The following is a 25082-nucleotide window of genomic DNA, read 5'->3' on the forward strand; positions in this document are numbered from 1 at the left end:
GCTCAGAGAGGCTTGTTTCATAGGCACAGTGGGATCAAGAAATAGGCCTGGACTTGTGTCCTGAGTCACATAAAGTAAATGTTGGGAGATGGCACAGAGCAGCAGCGTGGGTTGTCCCAGTGGTGCAAGGGAGGTTGTGGCTGGTGTGGAGATGAGGAAAGAGCACTGTGCTGTGTGTCCCAGGGCTCGTGTGGTGCTCTTGGGTTGGGTAGGATGATCCAATGGTCTGAAAACAAGGGATGAAATCTTTTAGGGTGTTGAGGACCTTCAGCTTGCTCAGCCTCTCTGAACTCACAGCTGAAGATGCACATGTGGGATGCTCAGTGAGATGAGCCATAGGAACAAGGGCATTGCCATAAGCATCCAGTCTGTGTGCTGGTCCAAGCAAAGGCTAACGTCAGCACTTAGAGCATCTCTGGCTCACGGGGCTGCTTCTAGCTCACATCATTGCTGCGGTTTGATTCTCTTCTCACAGCAGTGCCCGAAGCAGAAACCTCAGTGGAGTTACTGAGGTTTTCCTGGGCTTTGCTGGGTTAAGACTAAGCAGAACCAGACCCAGTATCGCAGCAAAAGATGAGATGCTGCAGTGTTAACGTAAAGCACCAGCGCAGGAGCTCAGCAGCTCTAGGAATTCAGCCTGAATTCCTGGTTGCACAAAGTTAAACCCGTGTGGTCTGGGAGTCAAATTTTCAAAGCACAGCGCAGACCTCCCTCTCCACCTGGAGCTAGCTCTGAATCTCAGCACACCTCTGGGCATGATCTAATGAGCTTTTACTCTTCAGTCACAGCTAGAGCTGGCATTGCTATATGGCACAACCAGGTACCATATATCCTGAGCAGGGCTGCTGGATCAATATTGGGGTATCTACATGGTGCTCTGCAGAGTGCATCCATGTCTTTTGACACCTCCTGATGTAGTTGAAATACATCTTCCACACTACCTTTAGCAAAAAAGCTGTCTCAAGGCTATGCTGCTTTAGCTCAGTAGTTGTTTTCCAGCTCCATATGAAGGTGCAGGGATCAGTATGTTCCAAATTTCCTTTGCTGGAAAGGTTCAGCTGGGCAATGTTGAAACCTCCCCAACCTCCTGCAAAGCCAGTGGTCTTCCTAAATGGCCCAACACTGCAAGTGCTCTGAAAATCATGTTGAATAGCAGGTGCAGTGCATGGGGCAGCCTCTGAACCCATCTGCACAGGGCTGCTCTGTCCCCTTGCACACCTTCATGCCCCAGGCACTGACAACACACCGCTGAAATCCTCAGCAGAGTGTGCAAGTAGTTGAATTCCAAGCAAAACAGTGTGTTATCAGGTCTCTGGTTGTTAACGAACATGAAGACATCTATACAAGAAATTCATTGTTACTTTTGCTTTCTAAGTAAAAGGTATCCTCAAAATTACGGAGAGTAAGATGCACTTTCTTTAAGGGTTTTCTCCCCTGGAACATTAAAAAGTCATCTCATCTCCTGCAAATACAGGATGAAGAAATATGTTAAAAATGTCCCAATCGTCAGCCACAAAAACACAGACTATTACCAGCTAAAAAACAACATTATTCCCCCTGCGTGGTAGAATTTGACACTTCTGGGTACTGGCAGCATTTTTCAAAGGTGAATTAAAAAATAGCTGCATATAAATGAAAAAGGTCCCTTTTTTCCTTTACCGTTTGCAAAGGGGGGAAGAAAACAAAAACAAAACTCTCCCTTTATGTTCTTTTTTACATGGGAAACATTAAAAAGTCATCTAATCTCCTGGAGCTAGCAGTAATTAATGAGCAAACATGAGATCTGGGAAGAGAAATAAAACTCTAAACTGGACTTTCTATGGCGCAATTCAACGTCGTGACACGTTGAAAGCCATAAATGCATTTTGCTTGATTCTGCAGGATTCATAATTAGCAGCTTGAGAGGAAATCTATGCAGCAGTGAGACATGGGCTGCCTTTTCTTGAAATACTTGAGCATTAGTGGTTTTCTTGGTGATGGGGATGCGTTAAACTGCATCTGGAGGCTCAAGCCCACCGCATAGAGCCATACCACAATCTGCTTCTGTGGTCACTTCTGAACTAGCCAGTCACTCCTGTACCAGAGCTCCTCAACCAGGGCTTTTCTTTGAGATTTTGCATCCCAGTGAGCATCCAGCATTTTTGAATACCAACTTTGTACCTGGAGATTAACTGTTGGCAGGATGGGATTAAGTTCTGAGACAAGCAGGCCTTAGTAAAGCCCCATCCAGCAGATAAGTAGCCAGTGAGCCAGGTTAGTGTGGTCTATTCCTATTGCCCCCCATCAGAAATCTGTGTAAGATTCAGACACACCAAGAGCTATTGCCCTGCTCAGAGCTATCTCCTTCTTTACATCTAGTCACCTATGCCGCCTGGAGGTCTCCCTGGAGTGTGATAAATCTATCCTGATATATCTATCCTGATGCTGGTTCTTCTGTCCCCTTGCCAAGGGGACGTGTGTGGTGTAGCAGAGGTTTTGGCATTGAGCTCTTTAGCTTGCTGGCGTTTCAGACACCCTCTTACTTTGAAACGCTTTGCAAATGGGGACCAATGTCCTCAAAGAGGCATTGCAACTCATGGGGAAGCTATGCAGTACCTTCCAGCACCTGAACTGCTATAAAAACGCATGTTCTGCACCAACTGGTGCTCTGTATGTGCTAATGGCATCATCTCCAGGCATACTTAGTGCTGTAGTTTCACAGAGCAGGCCTATAATGTGAGAAAATGCATCCCGATTGTTGTCTGCCAGGATGGGATGGCGTTTTCTGGCTAAGCAAAGACGGGGAAAGTTGTTCTCAGAAACCGTCTGGTCTAAGTTTGAAGTCAGAAGGGAGTCCAGGAGAAGGTCTATGCTGTGGACTGAATTGAGCAATTGTGGTTGTGTAGCCTCAGCTGAAGGAGTTGTTATTTTCACGTCTAGTAATAAATAGAATAATGGACAAAAAGCCTAATTCCGTGCATGAAGTCTGAGTAAATGAGTTTGGTACAGTGGTTCACTGCAGGATTTGTGGTTTGGGACCTCCTTCCAAGCTGTGAATCAGCACACAAAGCAAATCCAGGGCCACTTGTATGGCTCTCACGGGTATCCCTGGTTTCTCTGTTCTGCCTCCACAAAATACCCTTTGTGCTCTCCCAGTCGCTCATAGCATAGTTGTTACCATAGGGTCATTATTACTATAGGGTCATCATCACCTCAACCTTCTCCTCCTTCCTAGGTGAGAACATGCACAACATGTGAGAGCTGGACTCCACCACCAGCTCATCTTTCTGGATTTTATTGTCCTCTGATAAAGCCTCTCTGTTCTCTGTTTTAAACCCTGGTTTAAAAACCTCTTTAATAGTAACTCAGCCTCTGACAGCAAGCACTTAGAAGAGCTGTCCTCCCCATTTAGAGCTGTCAGCCATAGGTCAGTGACGGTACCATTAACATAACCCAGGTGTCTTCTCTCTCATTTCCAGACACTAACCAGTGGGCAGCAGCTCTCCCTGCAGACAAGCTGCAGGACAAAGTAACTCCCTAAAGCAGCATGATGGTACCTTGAAAAAATAAATCTTCCTTTGCAACATATCAAAAGAAAAAGCTGTCTTTTGGTTCTGGTATTCCTAATCAGGCTCTTCGTCACTCTTGGGACTATACTGGAATTCTTCCAGATATGATATAGTGTGATATGAGATGATAGAGGTGATCTGATAGAACAGAATAGAATAAAAGAGGAACAGAATAGAAAGAGAATGGAAATAGAATAGAAATGTTAGTGATGCTCTGTAATATTTCTGTTACGCTGAGGGATATTGACAGAACTTAAACCCTTTCCCTGCATCACAGCTTCTCTGAAAATATAGTGCCCCTTGTTATTGTTTTTGTTATTATTGTATTGTATTTTGTTATTTGTTATTGTCAATGTGTAGTTAGTCCCTTAAAAACACAACATCTTCTGAGCCAGCCCACATCGTGCACAGATGTCTCTTCTCCAGCAGCGTTACTGGGACCAGGCAATCTGGTTTGCTGTTTCTCAGTTTAGGGCAAAGATTTTCAGAGGCACCAGCTAAATTCTGGTGGGTTGAGCTCACATGGAGCCTGTTTGTACCACACCAGTGAGCTCAGGCTTTCAGGGAGTTGCACATCCTCAGCATCAGTGGGTCTTTTCTAGAGTCCAAGACACCAAAGCCCCCAGGGACTGCTTGAGAAGCCACATCTGTAGCAGGGTGTGTGGGTGACCACTGCTTGCTTATGCTTCCTTACTGAGTTATTTTCTAGGAGTTAATAGTGATACTCACGTGTCCTGCACGTGATTCAGGTGCCCATTTATCTGCGTGTGTGCAGCATCTTTTCCTTTTTATTCCCCCCCCCTTATTTTAATGCTAAGAGCACTTAGGGCCCTGGTGCTTGCTTCTTTTGACATGGGGTTTTTTCCCCTTGGGAAAACACACATGTTGTTTCCTCAGAAGAGCTCTGAGCTGAGTTCTGCCTTCCGCAACTACTCCTACTCCTCCAGCCCTGGTCTCCAGCTGCTTTCAGTGGCCACAAGGCAGGGAGGAGTCAAGGTTTGACGAGTAAGTTTCAATGGAAAACTTTGATTTGTTTCATTTGTTTAATCATTCCCTTTCAAAGGTGGTCGGGTTTTTTGGAAGGGGAGCAAGCTATTTGCTTTGAGTGATCAGCTCTATTATAGTTACTCCATTTATCTCTATATGTGCATACTAAATGAGATTCCAGCCTAATGAGCTTCTGAAATTTAATTGAGTGCTCTAGCTATTACTAAATCTCTGCAGAAATCAGACCAAACTAAGATGAGAACGATATCATGAGATCATCCAGCAAAACCCATCCCTTCTCATTACCCACTGTAGGTTTTTGCCCATCAGAGGTTACGTGGGTTTTAAAATCATCCACTTCATTATTGATGAGAAAATTGAATTATTTTAACCTGTGTATTATTTTAAGGCTTTGACAAGCAGTCAAACCACTATGCTAATCCCTAATCCCTGGATAATCATCACCCAGCAATTTTAAACTGTGATCTCAGAGAATTACAGGAGGAGCCAGAAATAAAGCAACTGGAGTCTGCACATGAGATGACTTCCATTTTTATTAGCATTACTAGCATTTTTATTACTATTATTATTTAAAGTACACCTCTGGCATGCCTCACCAAAACCTCTTCCCCATCTGCTCTGCATAGAGAGTTTCAGGAAGGAGGCAAAGTCAATCACCCAAAGCAGAACAATGTTGAGGGTGAGTTTAATAAAACACAAATAATTCTTCCTTTAAAGAAATCCCATCGTTTGCCACACGTTTTAAAGCACAGAAAGTATTGCCTAACCCCTAACCACCAACGAGCTTAGAATACTGGATCCCTTTATTCTCTGGGTTTAATAGTTATAATTAGAACCTTTCCTATAGGGTTTCTATATCTCCATGTAATTCTAAAAAATCCCTCTTGTCTTTCCCAATAAACCGAAGCATTGTTACCCAGACTAGAGTCAAACAATTACAGTGAGAAATGGAGACGTTGGGGTTTGAAGAGGTTTTTTTTGGGGGGGGTTGAGGCAGAAAGACTCTCCAACTTGCAATGTTCTCATTTAGCGTCATTCTTTTCCCTGCAGCGTGGCTGTCCGCCCTTGGGAGGGTAGGGAGGCAGAGGGTGGCTACAAAGAAAGTGAGATGGAGCTGGTTATAGACAGCAGTGAACACGTGGAGAACACACACATGGCAAATCCTTGGTAGATGGTGATGTGCAATGAAAAGAGCAGAGGAATGGTCTTTATCATGGCAAAATAAGACCTGATTTGGGGGCAGAAAATATGCCCATAGTCCAATGGGAAACTCAGTCTTGTGAGAGCCTGGCTATTTGAAAAGAGCAGGAGAAGGAGACCCTGCAGCAGCAGCAGCTACAGGTAATGCAGTGGGTTTACATCTCCCAGAGGAGTTCCACTGCTGGGAGATGTCTGTTTAGCTCTGTTTAAAATAGCTTTAGTGGAGCAGTTCTCCCTGGGTTGATGGATCTCACCTTTCTCTCCCTAAGAAGGAAACTTCTCTCCTTGCTTAAAATCAGAGGATGGTAAATGAAAAACGTATTTCTTCTTCCTAAGGCAGAGAAACTCTTGTTATTAACACCGATGTCCAGGAGTGTGTTCTTCTTTATAGCCACATGGTTATAACACACTCAGGTACACATTGATATTTCAGAATTCTTTCTTTTTATTGCAGCTTATTTTTCTTCCCTCCTGCTCTGCATGTCAAAAGATGATTGATACGTGTAAAACTGGGCCTTAAAAACACAAGTCATTGCCTGAGGTTCTTCCTATAATCAAAGCACATGCCCACCCATAGCTAATTAGACATTAGCCTAATGTCAACTGATTGATTTAGAGCAGTCCTACCACCCACCCGAAAAAGAGCACGGAGCCCCTGACAGCAGCAACGCAGGAAAGTGGCACCTGAGGGAGGGGAGGCTTTGCCTTTAAAAGTTCTTGATGTAAAACACATTTGTGTATGTTTATGTAAAGAAGATGCAAAGCAGTTTTTCCTTTTCTGTGTGTTGAACAAAAGGATCTGGTTAGCAGGAAGAAAGAGTTAAGGTTCATTCCAGACAAATTTAGGAGGTTTAAGCTGTTGGATAAGTTAAGTGGAGTGGAGTGTGTCACCATGCTAAGAGCAAAGGTCTCTACCCTGAGGTAAGACCTGGCTGTTTTGCTGGTTCCAGTCTTACATTTGGCTATGATTTAGATACAATTTTTCAAAATCCTTTGCATTTTTTTCTTTTCCTTTATTTTTCTCCCCCTTCTTTTCCCTCCCCGCTCTGGATTTATGGGTCAGGAACCCTCAAACTCGTCCTGATGGATTAAGCAGCAATAAGTTGTATCGAGTAAATTAAAAATGAAATAGTTACAGCTGTTGGGATAGTCTCAGGGCTGGAGGAGGTAAAAGACTTTCTACCCTCAAGGGACGTGGAAGTAATCTGTGAAGCACCAACTGTGCTTAAATAAAGACAGCTTGAGAGAGGGCTGGGGTCCTGAAGGATGGAGAAAGCATCCAGTGCCATTGGGCTTGAGCAGGGTTTAAGGGAAACCAAGGGAGCAGCTGCCCTCCGAGCTCTGATTGCTCCGAGTGTCCCCAAACAGTTTGGGCCAGTCCCAGATTTAATGGAGCAGCAACAACAGGGGTGGTTGGGAATAACACATGGGGGAATTTTTCATCCCAGCTCATCTTCCAACAGTGCCCATGAGGCGTCTTTACTGTGTGCACTGTCTGCTCCCAGCACCAAGTTCTGCCTCTGAATTACTGCCCCAAAAAATGCTTAAGGTGGAATATGTCTCTGCAGATGAGAGGAGCAGCTGAATGTTGTCCATGATGCAATATTCCCTTTAACTCAGCAGCATATGGGGAGTAAGAGGAGGAGGGCATATCCTCAGCAGCAGAATCTGTGCAACTTCACATTTCTCAGCTATAAACCTTTCAATAGCTGGAAGTAAATCCTTCAGCTTTCTACTAGAGCTCAGCCTCTGCAGCTGCAAATTTATTTGGCAGGCAGAGAATGGGGCCAAAAGAAGTAAATATGAGTGATGTGAGTGATAGTGCTAGAACATTACGCAAGCTCCCACACGGCTGCAGCAATTCCCAGGCTCCTTATTCCCTGCTGGAGATCTCCTTCCAGAAGCTGGAGATATTCTTCCCAGGATGCTGGGAAAGGAGGGGGATGTGGGAGAAGGTGTTTCTGGAGGGGGGGGTCTGCAGAGCTCAGCTCCAGAGTGTGGTTTTGGGATACAAGGCTGCTCGTGTGCGCTGGAGAGGTGCAAGCGGGGATGATGCCCTGCTTGGTATTGTTTATGGTCTCACATATATAAATACTATAAATCTATTTCTGGCTACTGGAGTTGGGCTGGAAGTTCATCCCGGTATTCACATATTATAGCTGCGCAGGTAAAAATCAGTATAGTCTGATAGCCCAATGATGTGTGTGCTGAGCTAGGGATGATGTGGATGCCAGTATTCCCACTGATGTTGTTATTCTTGTTGCTATTATTACAATTCCTATTGCATTAACACCTTGGTCCCCTGTCATAGAGTTAAGAGCCCTCAGTACTAACAACACAGATGTTAAACAAAATTATGAGGACTGGCCCAAAGCATCTACAATCTGACTAATACTTTTTCTCCCCCTCACAAATTGATGTTGCTTAATACTTTTGGAATCTCACAGCATTTCAGCCATGTAAGGGTTTTTTAATGTCCTTTTTTGTACAGGGACCTTGTGGGCGTGGGGGGGGGGGCTTGGTTTTGGTTTGGCTTTGCTTCACTTTTGTAATTTGAAGTGATTTTTCTTGCCACTGTGTTGTAAAGGGGCTCCATCAACTCGCAAGCATATTGGCAGTACATAGTCTTGCATTTGAAAAGGAGACTTCATTTGGTTGGGGTCTTTTCTGCTAATTTTCAGTGCAGCAAAACTGGCTTTGGATCTAGAAATAGCTCCAAGATGCAGTCACTTTTTCAGGAGGAGTGTGGAATCTATACTGAATGTGGGGGTACTGAGATAGTGCTGGGCTTCAACACAAGCTTGTATGTGTCTGCCTTTGTCAGGAATAACATCTACATCCTAGACTTGAGTTACTTACAGAGCCTGTGCCATTGTTATCACCCCAGGAGGCAATGCCCCTGAAAGGGGACAGTCCCCATAACTGATGGAGCGTGGGGGGGTCCCTCTCCCAGCAGACCCCAGTTACAGCCGTGGCACAATAACTTGTTCTCTGCAGGACGCCCGGCGATGCCACAGCCATTACTCACGGCTCCATCCTGGAGCCCAGATGAGAACATTCATTTCACACCACAAACTTCTTCTTCGCCCCACGACCCTTTCTTTTATCGAGTTTCAATATAATAAACAAAGGGGAGATAGATATTATTTCATTGGCAAAGACTCCAACTAATGCACAAACAGTTTTCAATACTGGCACATGGAGGGGTTTTTTCACCATATACTGGCCAGTCAGACCCGTATCAGTCCTAATGGCACAGGGAAATGGAAACTCAGATCTTTCACCTTGAAGAATAGCTGCAATTCATACACTGCTCAGACTCCTCCTCCCCTTTTTTTTTTTTCTTTCTTTTATTGCTAGCACAGCAAAATGAATCATCACAGTGGTATCAAAGGAAACTTTTCCAAGCTGTTGATGTACAGCAAAAGGACAGTTTCTTATAACTTAGTATTTAATCTTCTCAGACCATGGCACTGTGCTTTGTGTGAATGCTTTAGTTCTCATCATGACTTTGGGCAAGTTGCTTCACTCCTCCAGACTTTTGCTGTCTTTTTAGATGGTCCATTTGGATATAAACTTTTCCATCTGAAAGTCATGAATTTAAGCCTTATTCTCGGCTTGTACCAAAGCTATTCCCAATAGACTATATTGAAATTGGTACCTAATTAATTGGGACAAAGGGTTAGAGGCAGCCAAGTCCAACTCCATCACTCTTTCTGTCTTTATTACTGTCTTTTACTACAGGTGCCCTTCACCATGCTGGCCCCTGGACTACAACAGACCCTTGACTAGTTATGACTACAAGCCGTATTTCATGTATTATTAGGTAAGCTTGCTTATTCTATAGGTCTAACTATTGTTAATCTAATGATAGAGCATCTGCAGTGGTTAAAGCAGATAGGCACTCTATTTCTTTACTTTTTCTGAGTTAGTTAGCTTTTGAGCATTCCTTTCTGGAGCTGAAAAGATACTGAAATTGTTAAAGTGAGCCTCTGTACAAATGTTTTAGGAAAGCAGAGCTTTTGCAGGCAACCCCACAGTGTGAGATCCAGAATTACCTGCCAACTGCCATGGCGATGACTGGAGTCCCCATCCCACCAGCTCACCCATGGGGTGTCGTCACTGGGAGAGCACACTCATGGAGGTAAGCTCATGAAATGCTGCCACTAATTAATAACCAAGGGAAAAAAGGAAACCAGCTCAATGCCTCTGGGTAACTCCGCTGGGTAAATCACTACCCAGAACAAGCCAAGATTCATTTCTGGCCAAAATTCCTGCACTAACACTAAACTGCTGCTTGATTAAGTGATTTTTCCTGAGCTCGTGATGCAAGGCATTGTCAGGGAAAGGGCTTATGCAAGGCTGCAGCAGTCCCTGCTGAATGCTTGAGCCATTCAGTGATCCAACCCACCACACACCCCGTCAGGTCTGTTACCTGCCATCAGCTCCCCCACTGGAAAAACATGCAATTTTCCAAAGGTAAGAGAGTCTTGGGTTACTAGGAACACAAATCATTACGAGTAAAACTGCATTCCCAATTTATTGTATTTGTTTTATTTATAATTTTATTACTTATTCCACATTTTCCATATTTTCCATGTGTTTCACGTCATTCTTGTCCATTCAGGCCTTTACGTGGAAACTTGGGCTCTTCTCCACTGCTTAATGTGTTGAAGGCTTTATAAACAGCCTTGATTCATTGTTTGCTCTGCATGCTTCCATCCTAAGAGCATGCAGCTAATGTTGTGCCTGGTATAAGTCTGAATGTTCTTTCACTGGGGAACTAGATGGGATGAGAAGGGAAGAAAAGCAATGATTATTGTGATAAGCAGGTGAAAATAAAGACCATCAAACTGTTCACCTGGAGTTCTAACAAAGAACAGTTTGAGACTGTTCTGATTTGGGTTGTGTTTTCTTTCAGGGTTTTAAGTTGTCAAAGACAGAGATTTTTCCATGTGCCGCAGTCAAGGTTGAAGACTGGTCAATGTGTTGCACGTGCACACCCAGATTTACCACTGACTGAATGATGAGGAAACCCCTCCCCACGCTGCTTGGATCCTTTCCTGCTCTACACTTCTGGAAGGTAATATCATGCATTTGTGTGCCCCGTTAATTCACTATTTTCCCCTCTCCTGAATGCACAGGCAAGTGTTTTCTTTCATGCTCACATCTGACCGCAATCTGTGAGCAAACCAGGAGCGTTCAGCAGTGCTGCTTTTAGCTGTGCTCTCGAGGTTTTGTGTCAACAGGAACATTAGGTCAATTTGCAAACAGCCTTGGAAAATCTGGTGCAGCATCTCTAATGCTATTGACAGGGCCTGCTTAAACCTGGCATTGCCGGGCTAACAGTTGTCATTCAGCTCTTGAGCACATTTAAACCATCTCATCTATTTTTCATCAGTCTTGTGCCCTTATCAATTCACAAGGACGTTCATTCTGATTCAGTGCAATCCTATGGGTAACAAGTCAGATATGAACCCAACTAATCCCTCAGATTGCAAAAGGATGCTCAGTTCCTGCAAAGAAACCTCAATGAGTTTATTCTAGATTCTAAAGTTAAGGTGACTTTTTCCTATCAAGAACTCATAAAACAACATCGTATTTGATGGCAGAGGACGGGGCGAGGAGATTGGATTAAAACATCTGGCGAGGTAATTAGATTCACTAAAAAGTTTATGCTCCAAACTGCCCCTACATAATTGATGGGACTATGGTGATGTGTCACTTCCACTTAGCGGCGGCCAGCAGCGGCTCTCGCCTCGCTGCGCCCTGCTCTAACCTTCCCCGCTGACCTGCTGCGGTCCCCCTATTAAAGCCACAATTACGGGGTGACTGTTAATAGCGAGGTCTTTGCTGCAGAGTGGGGAAAAATGTTTCTGTAGCTCACATGCGACAATTAAAGATAATTTAAAATGTAAGTAATTGCACTGGGTTTCTGGAAACTACTGTAGAGGTCTTGTCCCAGGCATCTGACAGGCATGGTGGTGTATTTTGACAAGTTTTGTGCAGATTTCCATTAAATACCAACTAGCAGCTCTATTTTCTTTGGAGTCATTGGTCAGGAAATGGAGATTGTGAAAGGTCAGGCCTGGAAGATTTGGGAGGGGATGGAGGTGTTATTCATGTTCTGATCCGTGGGGATCTAGTTCCAACACAAATGCTTCAGTCGCTTGATTCTTGCTTTTGGTATAGTCTTTAGGGGAGAAAGGTAAGGACTGATAGAGAAGAGCTGCTGGTGAGTTCCTTTCACCTTTCCCTGCCAGACAAGGTGGGACCCAATCAGCTATCTAGAAACCTATAGAAACCTGGTGAGTCTGAGCTGAGAGACCTGGCAAACACTAAAACCACAACAACCATTGCACTAACCCTCTTATTTTGCAGAACTAGCTTCGAAACTGCAGCTCCTCCGAGGCTTCTGCAAGGTCAGCAAAGTGTGAACATGACGCCGAACGCACCCAGATACTTTCAGAGGTTCAGCAGTCCCTGAAAAGTTTTTTAATGATGAAAACAGACTGTCAGATGAGTTTGGATTCTGCCACATGGTCCTAGCGATAATAAGCCATCTGTGTGCATCGTGCCGCTCGCGACCTTTCCTCTCTCACTTTCCTTCCAAGTCCTCTCTGTTTTGACCTACATTTGAGTAACCCACCAAATGCCAGCAGTGCACACAGCAGAGTTAAATATGTACTCAGTTACCAACATGCTAACAAACAGTGAGTCCATCTACAGCAAAGGGAAAACAAGCATGTGAAAAAGGGATGATCCGTCAAATGGAAAAGGACCCATCACGAATATAATCACCCTCTGCTGCATTTGCCTGATTACTACATTTGACCGGCTCCTCTCCCAGTTAGTGGGACTTTTGCTCCTAAATCCTTTGGGGTAGGGTTTTGAAAGATGTTGTTTGGTACCAGAAGATGCAGATAATAATAAAATATTTGTATAATAATATATACTATATAATTAATATATACTATTTGTATAATATTTGAAAGCTGCACTTTTATTTCCTTTTCCATAGCTGCAATTCTAAATTATGTTCAAAAACTACAGCTTATACCTCTGCACTATAGATATATTCAGCTTGTGCTATTGACGATTAGTGCTAAGTAAGTATGTTTGTAAGCAGTTGCAGGATCAGGATGTCTGAAAGCTTTACCTTTGTGTAACTTTATATAAGATAAAATAGGAAATAAAAGACCTCATTATTGCTTTCAAGTAGCTGTCTTTCTTTCTGTCTGTAATATTTCAAATGCATTGGTAATACCACAGCAGCTCACCACAAAAAAACATTGAGGGACTTCATAAAAACCAGAAAATGAAATTAAATATATATATATATATAAAAGAAAGAAATTAAATATAAAAAAAGGCAAATGCAGTGAAACACAAACTTAAAGTGCATGACCACAAAAAAAATGCATCAAACTTTCAAATCATTTTTCTTCCTTTCTAAAATGAAACGATCCCAAATACGAATATCCTTGAGCCCCTGCTCTCTATATTTATCCCAGTGTGGTGTTTTTAATGAGGAACTCAAAGAGAAATTACCCTTGAAATGGGAAGAGAGCTGCAGTTCTTTATTTTATCATGATCCAAGCATCCCTTCTGCAATGGCTGGATCCTTATGGATGAAACAGAATGACCAGAGATGGGTTTGGGCTTGGTTTTTGTAGCCCAGAATTGCTTTTTTCTCTATATTTCTAATTAAAAAGTCCCCGATGTGCTCAGACACAACACACCGCATGCTGCAGTGACCCAGACAGAGGGAAGAGGGTCTGCGCCCTCCGGAGAGCTGCGGCTGAGTGCGCCTGACAAATGCCACCGCGTGGCACCGAGCAGAGACAGGCGCTGCAAAAAGCATTCCTGGGGCAATTTCCTGGTGCCTCTCCAAGCTGACAGAGGAGGTTTATATTAACATCACATGGCTGTCTTCAGCTGCATTTGTTAGCACAGCCCATTTGGGGATCTTGCCTTGTTGGGCTGGACAGGGAACAAGAGGGGGGAAAAAAAGGCAAGTAAAACATATCTTGGCTTTTAACACCAGCATCTGCCTTCGTAACACTATCAAACCCAGGCTCCTCTGTCCCCATCCAGGCAAAACCTTTGTAGAACACTTGGAGGGCAGCTTTTAAAATGTTTTTGAACACATAACACATAGGAAAATAACACACGATAGAAACTTGGCAACGAGTCTGCCTCAAGTAGCCAAGTTGGGCACGGAAAAAAAAAAATTAGACAATAAAAGGTCATTTCTAGCCAAGTTTTAAGTGAGTATACAATACATACCTTTTTTTCCCCTGCTCTTTGCGTTAGTTATTGGCCAACTTGGCGAGGAGCTTATGGAAAACACTGAAGTGGAATTATTATAATTGGGTTGGGTTGGTTTTTTTTTTTTTCTCTTTTTGACCAAGCAAAAGTTCTTATAGGCAATAATTTAATTATGGCAAAAGAGTAACACAGACATGGGTTTTAAGGATGCATCATCAAAAAAACCCCTCTTTTCTACACCATACCTTAAACTAAGGCTAGTTCATGAGCACCAGTGATCTAATCCAACTGCTATTTATGATTTTTTTTGGATTATTTATTATAAAGTATGTCATAAAGTGGAAAATTACCGGTGCCGATCACATTTCCAAGCAGGCTAATTTAGAACCGAGTGCCGTAAATCAATTAGGATAATAAACCTGCTGGAGAGAGGTGGGGGAAACCTTCTTGGGATCAGCATTTTCACTCTGTTCCTGGTGTGCTGTAACGCAGGGATCAAACAGGAGACATTGAACAAGTGGCTCCTGATGCCATCCTTCCACTCACCGTCCGGGTGGCAGCTCTCCTGTGGATGGCTTCATCCTGCTGCAACATGTTCCTGCAGCCTCCTTCCTTGCCCCCAGGTATTTCAGGCGGATGGTTGATTAAAAGCGAGCTCCTTGCTGACGCAGGTTGCTCTGTTTCATACCTACATGCGCCTTGGGTTTTATTTCATCCTTTTTAGAAGGGCAGAGTTTAAAAAATCAATTAAAAGGAAATACAGGATCTTTTTTCCCCCCCTCTTAGAGGTTAACTGGAGGCATCCTCCTCACCTTTTGAAGGCTGTGGGTTTCTTGTCTGAAGGACCAGAGGTCTAACGAGATGTATGACTGAGAAACATGGATAATTCCAGCTTGCATCCACCCAGGCCTGGACCAGGCACTTACTTGAGAGAGAGTTGCATAAACAGCTCATAGACAGCAGCCTCTGTGCACTGAAGTATCCTGATGGTGCTGGGATATTTTGATGCAAGGGCACAGACTCTGGATGCACGACGACACAAGCGCAGTTTTGAGAAGCTGACCTCCTATGAGAGAGAGAAAAGGAGTCAGGAATGGTGTAAAAGGGAAAAGAAAAAGATTTGAAGATGGAAAGCAAAAGGCTAAGCTTGAGATCAACAGGAAGTTTATAAGCTGCAGGTTTGGGCTGTGTATAAATCAGTTTCCTCTTTGCCACTTGTCAATTAAAGAACACAATTCTTTTTCAAATAGGGCTGATCTTACATTTCTCATATTCTCTTGGAAATGTCCTTCCAAGTGAGATGGCTTTTTTGTCTTTAAATAAGTGGAGGTTTTGCATTTACCTGTTTGCCATTTTTTGGGTGTCTTTTCACAAAATAAGAATCTAAATTTAATAGAAAATAAATATCCATTTCTATTTATGCTACGGGAAAATGGGAGGAAGCTGCAGCAATAGAGAAAGCAAAATGTCTTTACTTTGGAGTCTTTACTAATTGCAAAGTTAATGTCTTACTTTGGAGAGACATTAACTAACTGTGCAAAGAGAAGGGGATGTTTTCCCCCACTAATATTTCATAGCAGAGCACTGCAAGTCACCTCCAAGCCCCTGCTGGTTGCAAGATGTAAGCAGTGAGCAAATGGGCATGGGTTGTAAGCGGGTGGCATGGCTAGGTTGGCCATCACACTGCTCTGTACAAACCCAAAGGCAGGCATCTGCAGCCCATGAACTTGGCCAACCCTCTGGGCAGGCTTCACTGGTGCTACTGGGGGGGTTCACAGCACAACAAGCCTTGTCAAGCTCCACATGTGTAAGGCGGGTGTGACAATCTCTAATTATACCCCTTGGGAAAGACTTACGTGACCTAATGTATCTAAGCACACAAGAAGTCCATTCCACACCATTCAGATGGCATTTGCTGGGTGGCACGACTGGTTCTGCGCTGCAGGAGCAGGGAGCTGGATGGAAAGTAAACATGGTGAGTAACACTGGCATCACGTTGGATGCAGCATGTAATAACTTGATTTGTGACAAATGCACTGGAGAGACTGGCTGATGCGACCAGCTGGCTCAAGGAATTGTCTCTGGTGATGTGCTTACTGATGCTTCATCTTCATGAGATCGTGTGGAGAAACATCTACATAGTGGTTCAAGAGCACTCTCCTCGGAGAGAGTTGGTGGGAAGGGGATGGGATTGTGTTAGGGAATCACTGCCTGCTCTGTTCCTACCTGATCACAGCATATTTTTTGGCAAGGAGACTCCTTTATTCAGGATTTGTGCAGTGCCTCTTGCGCCCTTCTCTTCTGCTCACCTGTTAATCATGCTCCAGCACAGCTACCAAGAACTTAAACCACCCACCGGGGCGTGTGCATCGCTGTACTTCTCTCATCACTGAGGAACCTGCCCAGTGCTATCATGCAAAACTAGGGATGGGATGTGGCAGCCTCTCCTCAGTGACAAGACTCTATATTCCTGCACTGGTGTCTGCAGAAATGCCACAAAATAAATTAAAAGAACAGTGCATGCAGAAATGACAGAGAGAGGAATATGCCTTTTGCTTGCAAACCCCAGAACTCATCCCACTGCTGTATTATCAGTTCTACTCTTGATCTTTCTTCTTCAGCCTAGCAAAGACACAACCTACTCACTCATCCTTCGGACTGATGGAACACAAAGTCTCATCTAAGCACAAGACCCTCAGAGCATCAGCAGGACATCCTGCCTGGCCAAGGAATCTGGAGGCTTCTTTTATGAGTCATTGTCATCATCTTAAGCAACATTAGAAGGAAATTGCTTTAGGGCAGTGTCATTACTGTTAGAAAGTATTAGCTGACAGTGCAATGACTTGTGCCATTTTTATGAACCTCAGGCGGGGTTAGATTTGAATCCCAGATCACCTGCTTTAGCACATATAAATTGGCCAACTGAGCTGAAAAATTAAGGTCTGAGCATCACCAGGAATTGGCAGTTGTTTAAAAGTTACTACACATCTTTGCACACAAATTAATAAAGATGGACCTAGCTTAGCTTAGGACAAAGTATAATTAAACATCTACATACCAATGTAGTTACAAAGAAGTAGGTGATTAAACACCATTACTGATCTGGACCTAAACCTGTTAGCAGAAGACTATAGATTGCCAATAGATACACACACTTTTGCCAGTGAGTTACACAATCTTGCACTCCTACAGCTCCTAAGAACCTGCACATTTCCTGCTCACATGGCCTGATGGCATCACCAGGAGGGTGCTCATTTATTCCAGTCAGTGAAAGCAGAATAGACTGGAAGTTTCCCATGCAGGAATGAGACTGATCCATGCGTCATCCTCCACATATGTCATTGCAAGACACATCACTAAATTTAGTACTTAAAAGTGAACTTGCAAGCAGACTTCACAGCTTTTACTAAAAACCAGGTGTGCATTAGTAAGGATGCTAATTGCTGGGCCATTTTCTCCCAGCTTTTCCTCCTTGACAGCTCACAAGATGCTAAGTCTCTACCTTCTTCAGCCCAGAGATGATCTTGGATTCAGCGTGAAGAAAGCAAGATAAAGTGAGAAGTTCCCTTTTCCTTCTCCTCAATGAACCCCACCACCAGTGATGTACAACTAGCACCCTTCACGTTAAGAATTAGATGCCAACATTACCTTCTGCAATAGGTTTTTGCCCTGGACACTGAAGGTAGATATGAAAATGGAAAGTCTGTGATGCTGGATGATCAACACTGGGTCAACTTTATACAGGGGTAACTACTTACAAGTATTTGATGACCCCAGCCTCCAGCATCCCAGTAATCAGGCAGATGGTGGCAAGGTCCATGGAGAGTCTGAAGTCTGGATGAAGGAAAGAGGGACAGAGAGACAGATAAATGTCATTATCACAAGGAAAGTTAGCTCTCCCATCCTTTTCCAGTTGGAGGCTGTCCATGCCGGTGAAAGGCAGGGATGGTGGCCTTTTCAGGATCTAGCTCTCAAGCTCATAGAGGAGCCAGGGCACTTAAAAAGCAGTAAGAACATCCCCATGCGGAAGTTGTCCTGCTGGAGAGATGTCCCCAGTGCAAGCAGAGATGAGGTGGACATCACTGGGCTGCCCTCCAAGGGTGTTTCCTTGCAGGCAGCCCCATCGCTCCAGGCTACTGATTCACCCTGACAGCTCATGATGCTCAGCCTCATCCTGCTCTTAGCAGAAAGCTATTTCTGTCTCCCAAACAGACACAGGAGTAGCTCTGGGGAGGCAGAGTGAAAAATTGCTGCATGCCTTCCCTAAAGGAAGCAAACACAAGGAGGTGATCGTCAGCCCCATCTCATGGGGCTTTAATCAAACTTTGGCCAAACTCTATGGACAAATAGTGGTGCTTTACCCACAGGATGACACGCTCAGAAAGGCTGGCTGAGATCCTGGTGTAGCTGAAAGCAACTTGAGGCCTGGCCAGCCCAAGCAGAGTATTTTGTTGTTGCTGTTTAGAAATGATATTCATTAAGACCAGGAGTCGGGCAAAGTTCCCCTCTCCTCGTCAGGCCAATGTTCTCTTCTGCAACTGCTAATATTGAAAGAAGGAGATGGGGGGAAAAAGGAAAATACAACTTACTTGGCACTGCTGATTAAAACCAGTTTGTGTTTCATTGTGAAAGCCTGTGTTTGCTCAAGGTTTTTTCAGTTCTGGTCTCTTCCATCCACATAAGGTTTGTTTTAATGAGCGTGGAGTTATATGAATCTATTAATTTTTTTTTCCTGAAGGTTTCATAATAACAATGCCTGGTTTTTCATATAGCACTTTCCAGCCACGCGTCTGGAATTGCATGGCAAATGGGCAATTAGTCTTAGCCCTGGTCTGAAGATGGAGAAACTCGGGCAGAGTCTGAGCAAGACAATTCCTAAATAGCAATGCCAAAACTTGATCTTGAACATATTGGAGTTAGAGCCTGAAAACACTCTGGAAGACAATTCAGCAGGGACAAAAGCAAAGCAATTCATTCAGCAAGAGGGGAATGACTGACCTGGGGAATGACCGCTGACCACCGGGAGAGCCTGGCACGGCTCATGCTGCAGTGAACAGGAGTCATCTGCCCTCATGAGAAAGGCAACCACTGGACCAGGAGGTATAAACAGGATTATTGCTCGTGAAGTCTGTAAGAGATGCCTGCCACAATCTTGGGATGCTGACTCCAGCCTAGTCCTAAAAAAGAGTAGGAGGAAGAGGACTGTTTCAGTAGTGAGACACTTCAGCGAAGCCACTGCAACCACTTCCATCTCAAATCTAGCGCTGGGGGAACCCACTGCAATGAAGGGCTGATGGTCATGGGTTTAGAGGCTCCTATATTTTTTTACATCTTGTTTCTTTTCTTCCTCCATGTTTTAATGGGAAAATCTGGAAAAGTTAAAGCTCAGAGGAGAAAAACAGTGATAATCTTATTTGAGGCAGATCTCAAACTCTTTACTTGGGCTATGTGGGAGTCAAGAGAAAATATTATATGCTGGGGAATGTTATTAATATTATGTCTAGGTTGAGATTGATCAGATTCCAGAGACATATAATAACCACCTGCTGCCTCCTCAGACAGAGATGTGTGGAGGCATGCATTTAACAAGCAGACTCGCACAAGGAGGACCACAGCCTGCAGAGAAACAGGTCCTGGGGCTGGACACACTGCATTCCGGGATGCCTGACCTTGGATTGTGCTCCTGAGCCACTGGTCATGGATGGGTCACATGAGAGGAGCACCCACAAGCCACAGACAAGTAATTGAGGTCTGGGTAATGGCATATGGCTAGTAGGGGACAGGGAAGCAGGGTGAGATTGGAGCCAGCTGGGGACCCGACACTGTATTTCACTTTCCTGCCGATCCCCAGAAACCTGCCTATAGATCATCCTGCAGGAGCAACACGTGGATCTAATTCTCTAATGCCAGGCCTTGCTGCGCCATTATCCACATAAATCCTGCAGCCTTGACACGAGCCTTTTCATCATTTAACTGGAGTTTGTAGGGAAGAGGGAGAGGAGGGAGTGTAGGCTTGGAGTGGGAGATGGGTTCGGCAGCAGGCACAGCTCCTCTCTCCTTGTGGCCTTTATCCTCCTTAATAATCCTCTCTCTATTTCATGTATCAGCTGATAACATGTGGGTCCTATTTCCCCCACCCTCCCACATCTGAACTAGGTGGCAGATGAAGCCGTCCCATCATCTGAGGCATGTTTGCAACTGCTCTTGATTAAGAAAGAAAAAGCCCTCTCACTGTAATGCTGCAAGGCTCAGATGGGCTTCCCATGCCATCACCAAGTGCCCATTGTGGTTTCAGTTTCAGGTCCTGTGGCATGTATCCTTGGAGCTGATCCTCTCCTGCCTTTAAGGTTATGGGCCAGTTTCACACCTAGGGTTCACTGGCACAGGGAAAACCCTGCCTTTTAATTATTCTCCCAGCTCATTTTATCTACTTAAATAAATATTAAATGTATTAAATAATTTCAGTGGGATTAGGAATAAAACCATGCATTTGGGGTAGATTTTGAGAGGGGAAGACTGTTTCATCCAAAATATTTTTGTGGGCATAATCAGGGGTTTTGTTTAAAAGAATAGAAACTAAAACCAGAAAATCTTCAACTTTAAAATCAGAAGGGATTAATGAAGCAGAAAATCTCCCTCTTTTTGGAGTGGGAATTAATAGAAGTTATTTGGGGCATGAGGGTGGGGTGCAGCAGAAGGAAAAATGGCCTGAACAAGTGAACTAACAGAGGCAGTATCAACCAAACTGGGGACATTTTCACCGTCAGACATTTCTGCCCGATATGTGTAATATGAAAACATAAGAAGTCTGAAATGGACTTCAGAATTCTCATCCTACCTGTTGTCAGCATTGCTGGCAGGGAGTGCTATCCTCCAGATTCCCATCAAAGACAAGCATTGAAATCACATCATTTGAAATCAACTGGAAATCTGTGGAGGGGGACATGAACAAGAGAACAAGAGGACTTACATCTCCTGAGACCTGGACAAACACTTCACCTCCAAGAGCTCCCAGCACTTCTGGGTGGCTCTCAGTTCCTGTGGGTCCTTGAAGTTTCTCCTTCCTGAAAAAACCCAGAGAAAGACAATTCAGTGCAGAGCTCAGGACCAGTTTTGTCTTGAAATCACCCCCCAGCACCATCAATACCATTTTGTTTCACACACTGATTTATCTACCAATTCACTTGAGTGGATGATAGTCTAAATCTCCAGCCTTCCCCCTTCATTGCCACCCATTGGCTGTACATCAGGTCCTCCACTGGTTTTGTGTGGTTGAAGCTGCTTTGCCACCCTCCCAGCTGTGGGCTGGCATTGAGGAAGGGTGATGCCACCCAGCGCCATGCCAGGGCTCTGGGGTAAGTGTCTATGCCCCATAGCAGCCCTCGCTAAACCCTACAGATTGGAATAATCCTTCACCAGGCTGGGAAATCTCAGTTAACCCCATTAGAAAGCAAGTCCTACTCTGTGAAGCTGCCACAAAGCAGAGCTTGCGAGAAGCAAAGAGTGGAGAAAAATTTAGAAGAGAAATACAGAAGAAAAGATACTGAGAGGGAAAGAGATGGTGAATGGCAAGAAGGGAGTTAATGAGAGCCAGAAACGCAAGTTGGAGAAATGTTGATTTTATTTAGCATTAATTGCAGGAAAGAGCCTATAAAGTGTGGTAAAAAATTATTAAGTACCACTCTGCAATGCCAGCTTTGTGCCAGGCATCCCTCGAAACAGGTGTATTATTCCTAGTTCCCCAGGTATAAATAAATAATTGCTTTTCCACATCTTTTTTTATGGTGGCATTTCATTATTTTTTACTGCCATATTGTTACGGCTCCAATTGCTCCAGAACAGATTTGGAGATCGGCTGGCAAGGCAACACATGTGCACATGCATGTGCGGATGTGTACATGGGTTGGCACACGTGAGCCGAGTACGTGGTGAGGTGTTTTGGATAGCAGCATCCCAGGGGAGTGTGCAAAGCCTGATCCCCCCCCCACCCATAGGTCAAAACAAGGCCTTACCTGTGATTCAAGCACTGGCAACGATGTCCAGATAAATACAGGAAGGAAAAATATAGCCGCTGTTACAAGGGAATGTGTATCACATCAGGGAACCACTCTGCAAATCCAGAGGGAACAGCTGTAAAAAAGAGGTCATGAGCTTTAAGATCCCTCCCAACCCAAACCATTCTATGATTCCTGAGAGGGGGATTGTCCTGGAATGGGACATTTTAGAGGGTATCATCCTGGTTAAAGCACTGGTATCATGTCAAAAATCTTGATGTCAGGGACACAGAGCTGGGGTTTCCCTGAGATATCCCATCCGTCCAGGACTCCTGCTTGCACGTATTGAGGTTAAAAAAGGAAAATAAAACCTGTATTCCACTCCACTTTTAACTTTCTGCTCATGATCTGCCCATATGCTCTTCCCAGCATCATTTCACACAGGCTCCGGTATTGGCTCCGTTAGGAAGAACAAGGGCAGAGCACGTTTTTCCTGAGCAATGTTTATATCAGCATTTTTGGGCTTGTTTTATCAAGTCTCTCACTTCTCAGAAGGAGACCCAGCAGGGAGATAAATGCTGGATGTGATTCCTAGCAATGTCTCTTGCTTCAGATGAGGCCACCAAAGACGCTGGGGGAAGCAATGATTCCCTGGTAATGCCTCAGTCCAAGCTCTGACCTGGAACCGTGGGCTCTGCAAATACGCATAAATCTTTAGCTCACATCCAAATCACTGCAAGGTTCAGTGAACATAGCAAAACTGCCAGTGAATCTAACCTAAGCTTTAATCCAGCTCTGGCATGATTTATGACCTCAGGTGGAAACCATGAAACATGATGGTTTCAAAGCCCCACACCAGAGGATGGTCACCTTGCCCCAGCCCCAGGATGGTTGCATTTGATGCTGAAGAAGCAGAGATGGAATTAAACAACACAAACACATTTAAACCCTGTTCATTCTGTGTTGAGTGAACATAGCTGACACACCAACTAAATCAGTGTCCTGCTCAAGTCAGAGACAGGAAATGAAACAAATCAAAGAATAATAAGGGCAAGCAAGCAATAAAGTTATCATTTCTGACTGAAAAGCAGTGATTCGCTACCTTCCCCCCTTGCGAACAGCACGTCCCTAAATGCAGAATCCTGCAATAGTGTTACCATATTTCAGGAGGTTTATAATGGCTTTTTAATATTTATTTCCCTATCAAAATATTATCACAGACAATAGGAGACACCATTATTTTTTCATACCTAAAAAACAAGAGGAAAGAGAGAGAGCTTCAGTCTCAGTGACCCAATTTTCCAGGGAAGCACGGATGTCACATCAGCAGGGAAAGAGGCCAGTAGAGAACAACAGGAGCAGAGTTCCCCCTGGCCAGAAGCAGGAATGATTCCCTCTACAGAGCATTAACAAGACCATTTTCTCCCCTTTCTCTGACCCTTGCTATCTGTCTACATATTGGCTTGGAAAAACTAATGATGATAACAATTAGCATAAGATCCCTATGAGGAGGAAGACATGACAGGACCAGGTATCAACACCACTTATCACTGATAACCTCCACATAATCATTCTCATTCAGCCCTTGAATTTAACAGTTTATCTGAGGAATGGGTGGATGGGGAGGGGATGGATGGGCGAGGGAGGGGATTTCTGCACCATTACCATACTGAAAGCCAGGCACCAAGAGTCTGCAGTTTACAGCTCATGTTGACGTGGGCTCACGGCTGCAACATCTGCATCCCATCCCAGTGCCAAGTTCGGCTTTTTTCCAACACTCGGCATCCCCCCACACGTGCATGTAAATCCGCAAAGGGAAACACTGCACGACCCACAGACAGCCCTGAGCTAATAAGCCACAGCACAGACGGTTTACAACACCCAGCAGGCTTTTGGGTCACAAGGCAATGAGAAATGGGTAGCTTGGCCAGTGACTTCAGGGGGCTGGGGAAGGTGACACTGTGTGTGCAAGAGCCCCATACAGCACCCAGGCCAGGCTCAGCTGGTGGGAAGGGCACGTGCCGTGTCAAGACAGAGATGGCAATCAGGGTGCCAGGGAATGGATTTCTGCCTCCAGTATCCTCACCAGCATCCTCACTGGTGACACAGCCCCTTCTGCATTGAGAGGGGCTAGACTATCTGGAGATGCTCAGGAAAATATCTCTGATGCTGAGTGGGTTTAATTCACTGCAGAAGTAAGAAATTAATCACTTCACCTTCATACCACATCAGGCAGACAAAACCTAAGGCAGTCTCCTGATTTTTCAGAGCTATTTCTCATTCCTAAGGAAGCAATTCTGACAATGGACATAGGTGTCACAAAAAAGCTGCCTGACCCCAGCTCTCCCTTCTAAAGCCTAGCATGGCTGTCCCTACTGATCAAGCTTTCTTATTTGAGGTGGCTGTTGGCAAAAACGTAATTCAGAGGGCTTATTCTCTCCCTCTCTTTCAGTGCAAAACTGAGAGATTCCCAGCTCTTCTCATAGGAAAAAGCAAGCTTGCACTGAAAGGGTTTCTGCAGGACCTCCCTTGTAAATAAAATGAGATTAGTAACAAAGTTTTTGCCCCTTTTTTTTAATTTCAAGTGAAAGAAAGAGTGTGACAAGGAACCAGGAGTCCGTCTGCCATGGAATATTCCTGCACTACTTGGGGCTGTGGTTTATTTTACTAGTGGTGACTAGTTCAAGCCACATTTAGTCAATAAATATGAGATATGAGGTCACCCCGCCATTTAGCTGTTACCCTGTCTACATATTTCACAGCTGGGTAGTAACCTTTTAACTAGCGTCTACCTCGGTGGGGAGTCTCCATAAAAAAAGAGCCAGGATCCATTGGTCGTGGTGGGGGATCAAGGCATAGGAGCACCAGGGAGATTTCTGAGCAGGGGAGTGGGAGAAAGGGAATGTACAGGGCTTCACTTTTCACATTCCTTCCATGTTTTCCAGTGACACAGCACCCAGTCAAGGCACAAAAGTCTCTGAGCTGGCCCTGCATCTCCCCACAGATAATGGGCCATGAAGCAGCACATTCCAGATGCTGAGTTTTACAGTGAGTTTCCCCA

The 25082-nt window shown here is 44.4% G+C and overlaps 2 long non-coding RNA genes across 6 annotated transcripts in view; one reads left to right on the forward strand and one right to left on the reverse strand.

Moving 5' to 3' along the window:
* The window catches only part of LOC115616761, a 57699-nt gene extending 44725 nt beyond the window's left edge, over positions 1-12974 (forward strand). The window contains exons 2-5 of one of the 2 annotated variants that reach the window (XR_003994383.1): positions 9501-9582; positions 9766-9900; positions 10678-10839; positions 12138-12974. This is a non-coding gene — a long non-coding RNA (uncharacterized LOC115616761). Of the gene's footprint in view, positions 1-9500; positions 9583-9765; positions 10840-12137 lie in introns of both variants that reach the window. The other variant, XR_003994384.1, reaches the window with a different exon arrangement.
* LOC115616760 overlaps positions 10288-25082 on the reverse strand; it is a 122177-nt gene continuing 107382 nt past the window's right edge. Inside the window, exons 6-14 of one of the 4 annotated variants that reach the window (XR_003994381.1) lie at positions 22040-22157; positions 20998-21091; positions 19026-19204; positions 17786-17861; positions 15884-15982; positions 14840-15093; positions 14574-14743; positions 12123-12239; positions 10288-10539 (exon numbers count right to left, since the gene is read on the reverse strand). This is a non-coding gene — a long non-coding RNA (uncharacterized LOC115616760). Of the gene's footprint in view, positions 10540-12122; positions 12240-14573; positions 15094-15883; positions 15983-17785; positions 17862-19025; positions 19205-20865; positions 20978-20997; positions 21092-22039; positions 22158-25082 lie in introns of those variants that run through there. The other 3 variants (XR_003994380.1, XR_003994379.1, XR_003994382.1) reach the window with 3 other exon arrangements.

Source organism: Strigops habroptila, chromosome 14 (genome assembly GCF_004027225.2).
Source record: "Strigops habroptila isolate Jane chromosome 14, bStrHab1.2.pri, whole genome shotgun sequence".
In the NCBI taxonomy this organism is placed as follows: domain Eukaryota; kingdom Metazoa; phylum Chordata; class Aves; order Psittaciformes; family Psittacidae; genus Strigops; species Strigops habroptila.